The sequence below is a fragment of the Lissotriton vulgaris genome, chromosome 5 (genome assembly GCF_964263255.1).
Source record: "Lissotriton vulgaris chromosome 5, aLisVul1.2, whole genome shotgun sequence".
Taxonomy (NCBI): Eukaryota; Metazoa; Chordata; class Amphibia; order Caudata; family Salamandridae; genus Lissotriton; species Lissotriton vulgaris.
This window is the reverse complement of record NC_141693.1, coordinates 575806142-575818888: the sequence shown is the minus strand read 5'-3', so window position 1 is coordinate 575818888 and position 12747 is coordinate 575806142.

The following is a 12747-nucleotide window of genomic DNA, read 5'->3' as shown; positions in this document are numbered from 1 at the left end:
CTGCTACGTGTCCTTTCAGTTAAAAAGTAACTTCATTGTCCTTGTTCACGAAACCCGATGCCAGGGTTTGGCTGAGTTTGTTAATCCATGTCTGGTTCGATTGATCCCTGTCTCGGCCAACTATTGGCCCTCTCCTATTCTTCCATTGGCCTTGGCTATTCTCTCCTTGTATGCTCCGATTGCACACCTATCCTTTGAGACACACAAGCATGTCCTGCCACCTGCGAGAGGGGATTGTGAACACCATCACTGATTAATTTGTTGAGAGGGGTAGCACACTGGGTCCGAGAAAGGGGCGTGTTTTGAGACACCTGATAGCTTGTTTTTCAACTTTTCTCATTGGTTCTTTTTGCATGTGTAGGGAGTGTGATATTGTAAATGTGTTTGCTATAAAAGATTGTGCGCCAGGGATTGAAGTGGCAGTCTCCTTAGAATCCACCCAGCTTTAACTTCTAGGACAACTGTGCATAGCTGCAGCTAATAAACCTGGCTTCCACGCTCAACGGAGTGTCTCGTGTCTCTGTTAGTTACAAGGCAGGTGAATCCGGGGATTTAGGCGTGCCCTGCGCCGCCCGGCCCATAAGGCCTGGTTCTCCACAAGTACGAGGACATTCTTTAGCCGCCAAAGAGAGGAGAGTAAATGAGACCGCTGCATGATCAGAAACAACTATTGGGTGAATTATAGCATTACTAGTGTGTTTTAGAAGAGCAGCATCAACTAGAAGATAATCAATGCGTGGAAAAACAAGAATGTGGAGAAGAGAAAAACGTGAAATCACTACCCGTAGGATTATGTACCCTCCAAACGTCAGTAAGCTGATGAGAGGAGCACTTATTAAGCATTTGTTTATGTGACCGAGGAGGAAGAAATTTAAAGGCAGAATGCCTACCTAAGATATGATCCAAGGGCAATTTAAAATCACCTCTAACAATTGGCCTAGCATATTGAGGGATATCAGAGATCTTTTTATTTATTGAATGCCAAAAGAATTGATCATCAATGTTGGGAGCATAAATATTCATAACATTTAAATCATCAGAGCCATTTGACAAGTGAGAAAGCAGCCATCTGTCATCTGCATCATGTTCAGCAGTGACAAAAGACAGGCCAGAATTCTTAGAAATCAAGGTTACAACCCCGTTCTTTTTACCAGCAGCTTCAGAACAAGCAACATCAATATCCCACTCCTTCTGCAGGAGCAAAGCCTCCTTAAAAGCTATCTTAGTCTCTTGGAAAAGAACAACATCACCAGATAAGCGTTTTCTGTAGTCTAGTATCTTGGCCCTCTTAACAGGATTATTCAATCCACGAACATTAAGAGAGAATACATTTAGACCTCGACATGAGTAGACTTGACACCAAGCAAATAAGAGCATCTGATAAAAGAATAAGGGAAGACATGCAACATGTCAACATGCACATGCATATAGACAGTAAGAAAAACATAAAAAATGAGCCAAAGCAGGAGTCCCCAATGAAAAAAAGATATAGGTAGGAGAGGAAAAGGATAGAAAGAAGAAAAGAGAGAGAAAAGATGCTCCAAAGAAAAAAGGAGAGTTAAAAGAGAAAACCCCCACCAGGGGATGTCTGAAACAGATAATTTGCATGGGGAGGAAAAACGTGGAGGAGCAACCACAGAGGCCAACACAGACAGTGTTGACCACTCAAAAATAAATTGATATGCCATTAAGCAACATAACATTAATGCAAATGCATGCAATGTGAACAATACACATCAATAGGAACAGATAATAAACATTCCAGTAACTACCTAATCTAAGGATGTTCAACATATTATCAAAGCCTAAATAGAAAGGAGAGACATCAAAGAGTACACATAGTAAATTAAGGCATCATAAGTAACAAGCATAGCTATTATAATGAACAACCTAAGGTAATAATCAGTTAAGCATTATAAGTAACAATAATAAAGCTTAGAAGTAACAGCTTAAGGCAATATTCAATAAGGCATCATCTATAACCATCAATAAATATTATGAATACCAGGCTAAGGCAAAATTAATTAAGGCATCATAAATAACAATAATAAATATTATAAATAATAATCTAAGACGTGTTAAATAATCATAAGTGATGTAAAAATTAATAAAATGAGGCATTAGAAATATTAATATAAAACATTATAATTCATAAACTACTACTGTTCCAAAAACTATAGGGATTAGTAGCATCTGTGACAAAATAGTAAAATATATAAAGATGTAATCAGTCAGTAGAAAATAACAATAAAGAATTTCAAATCAATAAAATACAAGCATAACTGATGGGTATCCAACCTATAGTCATTCAGGGAATAACATGATATATCTAAATACATAAGAAGTAAATATCATAGTCTACCCAAAAAAATAACTCATGAGATAAATACATCGATAAAAAAAAATTAATGGATATATTCACGTTATACAGATTGTACAAACAAAAAATAGATTAATATGGGAAAAAGTGGTAACCCAGGAAGATAGAAATGGATAATAACCACACAAAAAAAGAATAGGCACCTGCATTGAGTCAAAAAAGGAAGAAAAGACAAAGTTCAAGCCAAACGGCTAAAAAGTATATAAGGGACATGAGGAAAGACAAGAAACTAATATCATAATAATAGGATGAAAGACAAACTCAAAGAAAATAAACTATTTAGATGTACAAAATCGACAAAAATTCATCAGAGAGACTAAGAATCAAAAAGATCAGAAAGAAGGATGAACGAAAATAGTAAACATAGACAGAGTTGGAGTAGGCCAGGAATGACAAGAGATGAGAAAGAAGTTGAGGATAAGAAAAAGAGAGCTATAATGACACACACTAATTAACAAGATAGTACCTAAACATTGTCCACAAGACAGAAATAATTCTTAAGAAACATGCATAGAGGTAGGAATAACTTTAGGACCTGTGAAGGGAAGACCAGTTAAAAAGAAAAAATGAGTTAAACAAATACCTGTGAAGAAAAAGTCAATCAAGAAAGAGTAACCAAGATAAACTATCAACTACTCTACTGTACTGTACCTTATCATATCAGCAAAGGGGACAGGGGCACAATAAGGCCACATATAATGGCAAAAGCATAGGACATATGGATCGAGGTTATTAACACTGAGATACGTTAACCCTGAGACCTGCTAGGAAGCGATTCAGAAACCAACTGTTCCATCTGTGATTCAGACTGGTTATCCAAAAAAGTGGAAAGCCCTACAGGTTCATAAAAAATCTGAGAGCGACCTGTAAATGTTATTCTGAAAAGCGAAGGACCTGCAAAGGAAAATGGAATGTTCATATCGATCAGCCTTCTGCGTAAATTCAAGAAACCTTTACGGCGAATGACGGTATCTCTAGCAAAGTCTTGTGATATTGAAATTCTGTGCCCCTCTCGTTATAATGTTTTAATCTTCCTTATATGTGCTAGGATTTGTTCAGAATGCTGATGGGGCAGAGGTTTAAAAATCACTGGTCTTGGAGAGGTTAACGCTTTAGTCTTAAAGGTGGGAACCCTATGAGCACGTTCTATTTCAAAGTCTTTTACAAATTAAATGTTCAAGACAGAAGGTAACGACGTAAGCAAAAAATCCAACATTGAGGGAGCAGATTTCTCACAATCCTCCGGAAGGCCAAAAATGTGAAGGTTGCTTCTACGGTTCCTATCCTTCTGCTCAGTCAGGTCTCTTCTCAAAGAAGCCAAGGAACATTCCAAACTTTGAGCATGTTTAGCTTACTTATTCATCAAGTCTTCCACCGAGCTTATCCGTGTTTCTGCATTGGTGACACGTAATGAGAGATTTTTGAGTTAATTTCAGATGACCGCCACCTCAACCTGAAGTAAGTCTGTATTCGTTTTTGTGCTTTGTGCTACGTCATGGACTGCATTAAGTTTAGTTAGAATAGTATCTAATGTTGAAGCAGAAGCAGAATCCATATTGCCCCTCACTGAAATGTCGGGCGTGGGTGAAGTCTGCTTAGATCTCTTCAGATTCCCTTCCGAATCTCTATCCTTGGGGGTGACACCCATGCCGTCTGCCATTGAAATGTCCAATAAGAAACCACACAGAATGACTGTATAAACGTGGAGAAAATCATAGAGCAGGCGAAAATGCTTTGTATTATACTGAAGAACACACCACTGTAAAAAACAGCAAGGGGGAACAAGCACAGAGGAAGACTTTAGGGGAACTAAAATACAAAAACAGTCAGATAAATCGCTAGCAGAAAAATAGCAACCGTTGGCAACAGGCAATATTATTAGGTACAGACTGCTCACTCAGCCAGAGCAAATATGATCTTCAAGGGTCGCAAAATTGCAAGCATGCAGTTGGACATATGAAGTCACTCCCATTGAAGTAAAACCAACTGAAAAGCAGGTCACAAATAGGGCAAACAACACTCCAAACAGAAATTCATATAACAGCCGCCATTTTGGGACAAAGATTGCCTCCTCAGCATAGATTCTCTTGAAGAAGAGCAGTGCATGACACAATGACGCTGAAAAGATAGCCGAGCAATACCTCATTCATGAAGGGAAACGTTCACAGAAACCATGATGTAATTCAGTAACCTACTGAATTGATCTATGAAACAGCAGGGACTTTCACTTCTGCCACCATTTTGGAGCTCGAGTTTGAGGAGAAAGTCACCCTTAATGATAAAAATCCAAAAGAGCTCCAAACAGCAAGAGAATGGTGTGCAGGCGTTCCCTGGTGTTCTGCCCCTCAAATCTGCTTCATGGTGATTGAAAAATCACTGGCGTAGCATGTTTCTTCAAGCGTTCGCACCTGTGATCGGACAGTGCTCAAAGAGACGCAGCCATCTTGGCCGCACGTCAAACCACGCCCCCAGGTCATTTTATTTACACACTACCCTAAATTAAGCCTGTCTGATCTGTACAATATTTACCAAGGCATGAAGTGACTTTAAGGGTTAACCCTGACACGGGTTGTCATTATTCCTTGAAGTGGACAGGCGCTCACCCCAAATAATGATCCAATTTCTTACAACTAGTGTATTGCTAGGTCATAAAAAGAATCCAACTTGGAAAAATCGGACTTAACCCCAGGTTGCTATGGCTTAAAGCCGCCAGTGTTTCCCCTGGAAAAATGTGTGTTAAGTTGATAAACAGCACCAAAATAATCTTAATGGTGAGAAACAATAACACTCCCAATCCAATTTTTAGGAAGTCTCAAAAAATTATCAAAATCAGAGTAAAGTGGATTTTGAGTCAAAAAGTGCCAAGAAAATACATAGCACCAAGGTAAATCAATGGTTGTGGTTCAACAATGCCTAGTTCCAATTGATTTCAGACCCCTTGAAATGTAGTGCATGTTAGGTAAACCTAGGGCTTCAATTATGGGGAATTGACATAGGACAGCGCTGCAAGACCTATGCCAAAGTGAAAGAGCTAGAAAGAACTATATTCCTGTCCTTTCCCACTGCGCTGGTGCACAATTTCCTGCCTAGCACCAATGGAAGAACCCATGCCACCATGGTGCAAGGTTGTCTGTGTAGTATGCAGGATTGTTTTTTGTCTGGAAGGGGCACCTTTCTGCACAAAAACAATCCAGAGAGGCATTTTCCTCTTCTATGTGTGCTGCAGAATATAGCATGCATGGAAAGAGGGAAAAACGAGGAGAAATAAAAAAAATTTCTTCAGGTTACGCCTGCTCTGGGGAGGTGTACGGTTTTGGCGCTGCCCCAGGTTTACTTGATTAAGTAATTGGGTGGCAGCGTCAAAATCCATGGGTGTTGCATGAGAAAATCCACTGCAACACCCATAGAATGCCGCCCTGGTGCAAAGTAAGGCAACACAGTGACTTGCCCTGCTTCGTCTTACTCCTGTTCATCTACAAATCCATATCTATACCCATATCTATGAGGCCAGGTAAAGCCACTTTGCATGGCCTCACAGATATGGTTGAGAGGTGTGCACATCTGGGGTGTCAGCGTGACGCTCCGGTAGTGCAAGTCCCTCATAACTAAGACCTGTAGTGTTTTACACTGTTCAAAAGGTTTACTATGGGATTTATTGGGGCAACACAGGATCTGGTGAGGGTTCCTCAAAGTTGGCTAAAACGAACTGTGGTGCTAAAAGCTTTGAGTGAAACAAAAAATAATCTGTAGGTGTCAAGATCTAGCCTTTGCTACGCTAACTTTGCAGTCTTATCATGTTACCTCTTAAATTAGACACCTCTTTTAGAAATTTAAATACTTCTGTGGTGTGAGGCTGAATTCTGAAGCTGGCTAGAACTACACAAGTTACATACCTTCATCTTTAAGTCCAAATGAAGCATTTTTATTTGCAGCAAAAAGCTCTGAACTAAAAAAACGTTGAAACACAGGGCAGTTATGCTTTCATTACTGTTGATTGCTGAGGGGGGCAGAAGAGGATGATTGCTGATCAAAAGTAAAATACACATGTCCCTGACATGAATAGACCCATTTGAACATTTTCCGTGCCACCACTGCCATCTAAGGTATGAACCTCCCTGGCAGAGTAACACTGTTAATAATAAACATTTTACTGTTTAAGCTTCTGGACAGTTATTTCTCAGGTCAATCTGATGTTCTTTTCTCCACTCTCCAGCGTTTCAAGAAAAGTATCAAGTCATTACTACAACCTCTCTTCTTGCCAGAAGTCCCATATCTATTTTCACAACTCATTAAGGTGACAATTCCTGATGCTGGAGGGGATAGAGACATACTCTCTCAGACTGAACTTTGGTTTACAAGATCATCTCACAAGTTTTTTTTTCTTTTTTACAAAACATCTATGTTTATCACTAAATTAGATTTCTGATCAATTTCATAAAAGTTCACAGATAATCTTTGCAGCATTTTCCACATCTGACAAAAGAATATTTGTATTCATATCAGACATATACTATGGTAAAATCTACCTAGGCTAAGGATTTAACAAGACATGTAATTTGTCAATGCAAGGATTTAATGAACCAAATATTATGCATTTCCCAATGTTGGACATTATGCAATAAGAACGGATGAATTATCTAACTTCAAAAGTAAGTTTTTGGACATGTCTAAACAATATCCTCTAACACAGGCCTATTCACAACATGTCCAGGCTGCAGTGGCATCCTGGATACAATAATGTTTACAGTCACACATGTGGGTGGTGTATCTTTGCACTGCAATTCAGATGTGACATTTACATGTAATGCCTCTGGTTTTTATTGTGTGCCATGACAAAGTAGAGTTACTTTAATATCATATATGTCATTTGGATGTAACCAATTTTACACCATATTTACCAACCTGATTGCTGCTTCCTGACCTGGAGGGATGAACCTGTGTGCTGCTGTCTACTGCTGCACTGCTGGGGAGAATACTACTCCTGTCAACCCCTGCTCTGGACTGTAGAGTAGTTGCAATATCCCTGATAGGCGCTGCACATTAGAATAATATTCACTATAGATTTGACATAGGACTGAGGTCAGTATGTCCCTATCTAGTATATTAAACTTAATTACTTGTGTGTACCAGCTAAATCAGAGGTCACTAGAAACTTCTCGAATGAACAAGAAGGGATTTGTTTCTGACAACTGCATAAACATGGCAACTTTGTTTCCCTTAGAGTCGGAACAATATCTTCAGAGTCGTGGAAACAATAGATAACCGTTTCACTCAGTCAATCGTGCATGCTTAGTTTCTACAGAGTTGCACAGAAATAGAGAGACTGGCGTTTCTATAAAAAGTGTTTAATGAACAGCCTTATTTCTCATGCAAGAGATTTGAACTCCTACAATCAAAAGACAGAACGTGAAGTATAATACTACAGCGTTAGCAGTAAGATAAAATAATACTGCAATAGCATGTTGTGTAGCTATGACATATATTTGTTAAAATACATACATAAATAACACAGGCTAAAATACTCATCTGGTGCTCCTAAAATAATCCTACCCCAGTGTACCTAACCTCAGTCTAGTACGAGGTAAGAAGTAGGTGCTGTCTTAGTCTGGTTTAGTTATACCAAGAGTTGCCAAAAGTTTCTCTAGGTTCTAATCAGCTCCATACCTTACAATGAGAGAGGTCTCAAGGGGAGTCAGAAACACTGGAGCTGGATTCTCAGCGAAGAGGATGACAGCGGCTGGTCAGTGCGTCAGTAGGAGACTTGGCTTCCTTCGGGACTTGCTGTGGCGAGTTGCGTGCAAGTAGGTAGTCGAACCGCACCGTACCGAACCGTGCCTTGCCATAGCAAGTGAAGGCATATTTATACCTTGAAGGAGTTTAGGAATGCCAGTATTGACATAAAAGTCGGTCATAAGAACGTCATGAATGAACCCCTAAGGAATAGATGTTCATGCATATTAAATAAGTTCTTGGAGAAATCAATATCCAGGCAAGGGAAAGTCCTAACGGCTTAAGAGTCTGGTTTTCCAAGAACTCGTTGTGACGTAGATGAACGGATGTAAGTAGCCATGCCTGTATTTGGTTATCATGAGCAATGCCTAAATAAGGGCTGGATTTCTATGCCTATATACGGTAATGTGAATTGAAACACGACAGGACTACGTATAAATATGTGCCTTCCTTCCGTGGGGGTGTGTCCACCTGCTGCTTCCTGACCTGGGGGTTAAACCGTGCCCTGTAGTCTCCTGCTGTACGGCTGGGAAGACTACTGGTCCGCTCAACCCTGGCTCTGGACCGTGCGTAACAATTCTCCATGCTAGCGCGGGACACGTCGTGGGCATAGCCTGGCCCCAGAGCGAGCCCGTCCACGTCTGGAGGAGGCTGGGCTTAGTCCCGTCTCTAATGCCTTGAACTTGCGACCTGACATGGGGAAGAAAAAGGTAACATCAATGTTTTCAGAGGGGGGGGGATTATTTTGATGCTACATTCCTTTCTGGTGAAAGCAACATCAGTAATTTTGAATCAGATTGCTCTAACGGAGAAAATACTATCATTGGGATGGGGCAGCACTTTGAATGAGCCACTATTATCGTTGGATAATGTGATGCTGGAAACTGAACTGCCGGGTACTGCCTCTAATCCTTCTATAGTGATTTTACCACTCCCATCACACTATGTCTGACCCACTATTGTTGCCAGTGGAAAAGCCCCTCCCAAAGAGGAAAAGAGAGACCCCAAGAGTAACCTCATCTAATAAAGCGAAAACATCCAGAAATACATCCACCACCCAGCCTGCTCAAGCTTCCTCAAATCAGTTACAAGGGGCGGGACCCCCAATTTCCTTTGTGCCAAGGACATCTTAAGAGATAAAATATCACTATTAATACAACCTATATTGTTGCGATTGACCTCAATCGAGGATGTGCTGAAAAGGCTGTTGAATGATAAGACTTTGAATGAGAGGGTGCGTCTGGTAGATGGAAGCCATATACATCTCCCACCGACACTTTTCTGCCTAGTACAGACAATTCCTCCAAAAAGATAAAAAGCAGGGAGCAACCCCCATGGCCTCATATATATCACTACCTGGGCCAACTTCAAGACAAGGTCCATCCACGATAGCGGGGGTCCCTAGGGTGGCGAGTTTATCACGTAAATTAGGGGATGCAAAAGCCACCACTATTCGATCACAGAAAGGGTGTATAAAGGCTAGACGTCAGCATAGCTCAATGCCCAAGAAGCAACATACTAGGGCAAGCACTTATGGCGGATCTAAATAATTTTAAACCTTTACACTCCCACCAGCTGCTTTCACCTTTGTGTTAGTTATGGTGAACATGCCGACCCTCAGAGAAAAACAACATGAATCAACCACCCAAATGATGGATAAATCTAGGTACTGGCTGATAAAGTCTACCAGAGTGTCACTTTCTACATATGATCATTTAATTATGGCCGGAAGAATAGGCTGGGTATGCCCATCTGCGAAATCCATTGAGAGGGGTTTGGTTGTACTGAATTTTAATATCTCATATGTTGTAGGCGATCTATTAGCTCAGCTTCCTACATCCCCTACACCCAGCTCTCAGATCTACACAGTGCCACTGGGTTTTTTACAAGCCATCATATATACAGAGCCCTATTATCTATGGGACATGTTTACAGGGGTATTATGGGAGGAATTGGCAAACTTTGAGGGAGAATACAACCATCTCCACATCTATTTGGTTTTAGAAGATCGAGATAGCTGCGAATGACTGCCTTTGACTCCTTATTCTCATGAGAACATAAAACCCAAAGATCATAAAAGGACCGATTTGATTCTGAATATCCCACTGATGAAAAATCAAACAGAAATCTCAGGAAACAGTAATGATATGGGTCCCCCTTTAATTCTAACTTCAAACTCTAATTTTAATGATTTGAGAGGTAATTCAGAGTTAACGAGAAATACTAACTATACCTTACTCTCATGGGAGCAGATTTACAAGAAACTGACACATCTGTTGAGGTGCATCAGTTACCTTCACCTCCATGTGAAACCCTTGCACCACCATGGATGTGCCGTATTTACAGTACGGCACACCATGGCGCAATGATTGACTGATGCATCAGAAATCCTGACGCATCTGTTGGCCCAAAAGTCACACATTACTGGAGTTGTGTCGCAAGCACGGTGCAACTCCAGCAATGCATCTTAAGGCCTTTACTTATTGTACTGTGTCACTCCTTTTGAATGCTTCAATCAGGCATAAGCGTTTGATGCAGTGGCGTCCTAGATGTAGAGCAGTGAAATCTTGTAGATTTCATTGCGTCACTTTTATGAGGCTTTCCTTCGTGGGAAAGCCCACCCAGCCTACATCATACCTGACGCAGGTATAATGTATCGTATTGTACTGTAATTGTATTTATATAGCGCTTGCTACACCTGACGAGGCGTCAAATCGCTTTTTCGATGAGTAGCACGCTACTCCGGGACCCATAGAGGATTAGTGTGGAATTAGTATAGTGAAACATGCAAGTACATTTTAAATGGTGGATAGGTTAGTCAGTTATTTGGATTTGGAATGATAGCAGAAGGATAGAGGACAAATGTTTGTATTTATATAGCACTTGTTGACGCACGCTATTCAGGAAGCCTACAAAGGATTAGTGGTGAATTAATATGGTGAAATATGAAGTAATTTCAGTGGTGGATATTAGTCAGTTACTTGGAGTGAGAAGGATACGGAGGGATAAAAGGGGAAGAAAGATTTGCATTCATATAGCACTTGTTACCCCTGATGGGTGTCGAAGCGCTCCTCTGGCGAGTAGCACGCCACTCCGTAAAGAATTACTGTTGAAAATTAGTATAGTAAAAAATATGAAATAATTTGAGTAGTGGATATGTTATTCAGTTATTTGGGTAACATATTAGTATAATTAATATGGAATTTGAGAAGTGAACAAGTTAGTCTGTTAATTTTGATTGAAAAGGATAAAGGATAGTGGAGGGATAAAAGAGTGAAGGATTTTTTTAATTATTGATTTATTTATTTATTAGGTATTCGCAGTAGGAGGAGGCTTTTGGATGAGTAAAATGAGTTTTAGAGGGGAGGACTCAGAGGGAAGAGTTTAGAAAGGTTTGTTTTAGGGGATCGGTATAGTAAAAGAGGTATCAGATGATGCAAGGAGGGTTATTTTGGCAATCATAGTAGTAGTATGGGATTTGGGATAAATGAGAGAGTGGATGTAGAGGATATATTGATAGATGTATAGGATGAGAGATAGTGTAGTGCATTGGAATGAGTAGTAGAAGAAGTTTGAGATGAGTCAGAAGGTTTGGCTAGAAGATATATTGAGCGAAGCATAGGCTGAGAAATAGAGTAGTGCATTGGAAATGCGAAATTAGAAGAAAGTGATAAATATATAGATACATGAAGGAGGTAAGTATATGTAGATTAAAGATATTGATAGAGACACAGGTTGAGGAATAGGGTAGTGCATTGGATATGCTTTTTCAGGAGAAAAGTTACAGACACACAGATCCAAGTACATGGTAGGTACATAGATGCACAATGGAAGTATGTACATCTAGACCAAATACGTTTTTTTATTTATTTATTATTATTATTGTTTCTCTCAACAACATAATTATTTTACATGTTTATACAAAGTAATACACAAAGATAGGTACATATCTATAGTGAAAACAAATGCTTGTATACAGAGGGATATGCTGTAAATTTCTGTTTGCGTATGGTGCTTATGTGGGGAAGAGCCAAATCTTGAGTAGTTTTCTGAAGATAAGGTGATTGTCGGTGGACCTTATGTTGGGGGGTAAAGACTTCCATAGTTTGGCTGCTTGATTAGAGAAGGATGTGCCACCCACGTTTTTTTCTGGTATGGTGGGATTTTGAGGCGCGATGCTCCTGTAGAGTGGAGGTTCCTTTGTTGAATGTGCTTGGTGATTTTATTCCTGATGAAGAGTGGTCCCATTCCATGTATTGTTTTGTGGGTGATACAAAGCAGCTTGAGAGTGGATCTTCTGTCAACCAGTAACCAATGCAGGGCTTTCAAGGCAGGGGAGATGTAATCTTGTTGTGTGATATGCAAGAGTAGTCTGGCAGCCGAGTTCTGAATCCGTTGTAGTCTTGTCATGGTTGTTAAAGGTGATCCGTGGTAGAGGCTATTGGCGTAATTGAGTTTGGACAGAACAAGGGAGATGGTAGCTTGGACCTTGTGTGGAAATCCCAAATGAGGGAAAATTCATGGCAGCGTTTTTATAGCAGCAAAGCTTGATCTTGCTAGTTTATCCACATGGGCATTCATCGACAGTTTGGAGTCCATGGTCATTCCAAGGTTTCTTACTTCCTTCGATACTTTAG